The sequence below is a fragment of the Temnothorax curvispinosus genome, unplaced genomic scaffold, assembly GCF_003070985.1.
Source record: "Temnothorax curvispinosus isolate PA1 unplaced genomic scaffold, ASM307098v1 QBEX01006424.1, whole genome shotgun sequence".
Classification (NCBI taxonomy): Eukaryota; Metazoa; Arthropoda; class Insecta; order Hymenoptera; family Formicidae; genus Temnothorax; species Temnothorax curvispinosus.
Window position 1 is genome coordinate 1 of NW_020216204.1, and position 4,594 is coordinate 4,594.

General features: G+C 29.7%; 1 long non-coding RNA gene across 1 annotated transcript; it reads left to right on the top strand.

Annotated features, from left to right (window-relative positions):
• The first annotated feature begins 2,493 nt into the window (after window positions 1-2,493).
• On the top strand, window positions 2,494-3,786 carry LOC112455860. The gene is made up of 2 exons (XR_003040898.1): window positions 2,494-2,560; window positions 3,562-3,786. It is a non-coding gene; the product is annotated as an uncharacterized LOC112455860 (long non-coding RNA).
• Window positions 3,787-4,594: the final 808 nt, after the last annotated feature.

Genomic DNA, 4,594 nt, shown 5'->3' on the forward strand with positions numbered 1-4,594 from the left:
TATTTTTCAAAGTATATATATTCTCTTTGCAATTGGCGCAATTTAAAGATTTCACATCTTTTTTTGAAATACGTATCACTTAGGTTGAATTAGGTAACGCAATTTTGTGAATTATTTTGTTAGGGAGAAAAATATAAAGCTACTATACATATCATTTGGGTTAAGTTAGGTAACGCAATTTTGTGAATTATTTTGTTAGAAAAAAATAAAGCTACTACCATTTAAGATTTTTAGATTTACAACATACATTGCGCGTGTACTTGGCGCCTTTTTTTACCTTTCTTTGAAAAAGGTAATTTTGTACTGTCACATTGACATCAATCAATGTAAAGAATAAAGTAGCAGTATTTTTCTAAATAAAAAGAAATTATTTTAAATTTTCAGGTTTTTATTTCGCTTTACAGAGTTATAAATATTATTCTTAGAATCTATTAATGCAACACCATAACATCTCATTATATTCTTCTATTAATTAAATGGTCTCTGAGAGTTCGAGCTTGCTCAGTTTAAATATGCGTTTTTTTCGATTGTTAGTTTTATAATTTACATGATTTGTATTACAACCTGTAAGAGTGAATTGCGAGTTCCTGATTGAAAAACATATTTGTTCTTTATAAATAAATCTTTATTATTTAGTTATACATATACATATATGTATAACTATGTATCATACAAATATACAAAATAAATGAAATGGACTATACGACTGTTGCGAAGATTATTTTCATATGACACATAAATAATAAATAAATAATAAAATATTTACTATATGTTTTTTCTGCTGTTGTCCCATACGATGTCTCGCTGGTTTCCTTTTGTTTTCATGTTCCTTTGTTGTGTTGCGTTTTATAAATTGTTTTGTGATTACTCGTTTATGATTACATATATCTTAATTTCATAAAGAGATTTGATGTACCTATGTATACTTTTCATAATATTTTTATGCTGTTGAAATTAATTTAGATCCAATCTCTCGCGCATGTGCGATTAAATATGGTGTGAACGGAATATTTTGTTATTAAAGAAAGTAAATATAAAAAAGGAGCTTTAGTTTTCGCTATTCTGCACTTACAAATATGTATGTAAGCTTTATTATTATTTTTGTTATTCTTATTATTCATTAATCAGATTATATCTTGCTTCTACTTTTCTTCAAATGTTATTAATTGATGTTTACTGGGTATAACGTACTTTATATTAATCTTTACTATACTAGTCTTATTTTCACTAACGCTTACATTTCCTGTCACAACATGTACACACAATTTACAAATCACAAAACACAAAAAGATAATTGTTCACATTTACAAGATTTACAAAATACTTGTATCACTTGTACCACTAAAACGAACAATCATCATACTGTCAAATTTGCCGCTAAATATAATAACGTCGTCGACCACTAAACACGCGGAAAAAAGCAATGCGCCAATGAGCACCTATCTCACTCGCTTTTTTACTCTCCCGCTCGCTCTCCTGATTCATGCATACAACGCGCGCTATCTCGCTCGCACTCTCAATTCACTCTCTCATTCTTGCACTATCTCTCTCAATGCATCTTTTTCTTATAATTTAAAATGACGCTGGGTACTAAGGTCTTAAAGTCTATCACTTGCAATATGTCAACAACAACATTTTAAACTCTTAAACGGATTATTAATTCATATAGATCTTTAATCTTTAACTTCCCATTAAACAAGGAATCCACCTCTAAACGAGGTATATGCGAGATCAAGGCCAGGCCGGAATCGAATCACGGAGCTTAAATTTGAATTACTAATCAGTAATCACTCTGCACGGAACCACGCGTCATCACTCTCAATCCATCTCAATCCATCAGCGTGGCTTGATACCGCACTCTAGCTCTCAGAAATTGCAACTGTACAAGAAAATCTTATAAAGTTTATTAGGACATACTAAAAATTCTCCTGCTCGCGTAAATATACACCGTAGTGTCTCGAGCTGCATGTGTACTTGGCGCGAGACACTACCGTGTCTTTTGATATTTCTATGTATGAGCGTCCAGATTTTAGACTCTAGAGCTCTAGACTCTTGACTCTAGCATTCTCGGCGGTTGGAGAGATGGTGATGCAATCACCACAATTTATACAATATCAAAACAATTTTTTTTATCATAAAATGTATTATATTATATACTGTTTGTGCTGACATTGCAGCACTAAGAAAAGTAATCGCAAAAATTTGAAGAAGTTTTCAGGTCGTTGTATAATAAATAGATGCGGAACATTTATCATTCCATATTAACCTCTTCATTCATTGTAATATCATGCAAATCATATGCAACATTTGTAATGGTTCTAACCATTTCGATAACCCTTGTATTGATGATATTATTAATATTGCTTATATAAGCAATTTTTTTTTTAAATTTTTATAAAAAGCTTATTAATAATAATTATCGAAGACTGTTCAAGTCATTCAAATGATTAAACAAAACATCACAAAAGCGAACGAATAATCAATAGGTCAATACCAGAACTGATCAGTTACTCGCAAGCGTTTAATATAAGAACTTCAATTTATTGTGACACACTTTATAGTAACAATAAATTTTTACTAAATTTAAATGTTTGTTGTGCACATGCACATTCTTTAATAAAATAAATAATACATTATATCTCTTTAAAATTTGTTAGTGGTAGAGTATTAATAAAGTATTTAAACACGCTTTTTACTTACCAAACGTAATTAAGATATAAAGACCGTAAATACATATTTAGTAACTTGTGTAATTTAAAAACTAAAAGAAGATATCAACACATAAAAAGAAAGCATAGTGCCACAACAGAGTGTTCCTTAGTAACCTTTATTTAAAATAATACTTTAACAAACGTTTCGGTCTGTTATTAAATCATCTTTAGTGTAATAAGTGAAGATAATACATAAAGTCTAGTAAACAAATAGATAAAAATAAAAACCGCAATACATTACATTAATCGCATTAGTTTTTACAACAATATAAAATTCGCATCGAACGCACACATCCTATTTCTTCAAAGTATAAAAGTCGAGAATTAAACTGAAATAAATAACGGACACAAATAACAACATGTTACATGTCAATGACATTATATCCAACTAATAACAATATTATAAGTGATAATTTTACAATATGACTCTTTTTACATAGAACACCATAATCACCTCATCACGATACTTAATGTACATATTCAGAAAATATTTTTCTTACTCGTTTATTTCGATGACATGTTATTAAGTATTTGTGAATCCGTAATTCATTTCAATTTACTCCTCGACTTTTATATTATACATTGAAGAAATAGGATGAGCGTTCAATTCGAATTTTATATAGCGATAAGAACTAATGCGATTAATGCGTTTATTGTGATTTAAAATTCTTATTTTTTTATTTACCGGTCTTTGTGTTATCCTAACTTATCACATTAAAGATGGTCTGATAATAGACTAAATATTCGACAAAATATTATTTTAGTTAAAAGTTTACGGCACTCACACGCTGTTGTGGCTTTATCCCCTTCTTTTTATGTGTTGATGATTTCTAATCAATTGAATTTTTAGACAATAAAAGAAGACAGCAGAAGGGAACAAAACTTGCTTAAACTGGTTAATTATTTCGTCGGCCGATAATGATCACTATTATATTGCTATTACTTATCCTTATTCTACTGATATCTAATTATTATGTGCATTATTATGGACAAAAAGGCCGACTTATCAATCTTATACCAGGACCATCGGGTTATCCGATTGTTGGAAATGCATTTCAATATCTTGTTTCACGAGGTAAGTTACATACAATATTCATATATAACTTTACATACATAACTTTACATACAATATTCTCGTAAATAAATATTCACTTGTGCCCATAAATTTTTAAATATGATATTTGCAAACATTTTTCTGAGATATATAATTCTCGATATTATTGCACGTGTTAACTACTTTTAAGAATTATTAAGCTTATAGGTAAATATTTTCAAGCATTAAACATTCATTTTCTGATTATTGAAGTTATTTGAGGAACAATGAATTATCTAGGTACATTAAATATAACGATAAAGTCAATCATACATATTTTGATCAATATCTATATATATATAAGTACCGTCTTCTGTCTGTATGTACGCGAACTACTCATTCGTTAGTGGACCAAATTTTTACCGAAAGTATATGAAATAGGAGTAGAATTTTCTGGGGATAAAAATGTCGCGGCTTTTTTTTGTTTTACCCCCCCCCCTCCCACCTACGCACGCAACATACGCACCTACGCGCACCTACTCATTTGTTAGTGGACCGAATTTTTACCAAAAGTATATGAAGTAGGGGTAGAATTTCCTGGGGAGTGCCATAAAGTGTATAGTTTTTTGCTACCGATTTTCTGGAAACCAGTTTTTTTTAATTCTTCCAATTTTTCCGGAAATAATTGACCGAATTTCAAAGAATTGTATATGAAACAGGAGTAGAATTTTCCGGAGAATGCTATAAAGTGTATAATTTTTCGTTACCGATTTTCTAAAAACCGGTTTTTCTAATTTTTCCAATTTCTCGCGAATTAATTGACCGAATCTCAAAGAATTGTATATGAAAC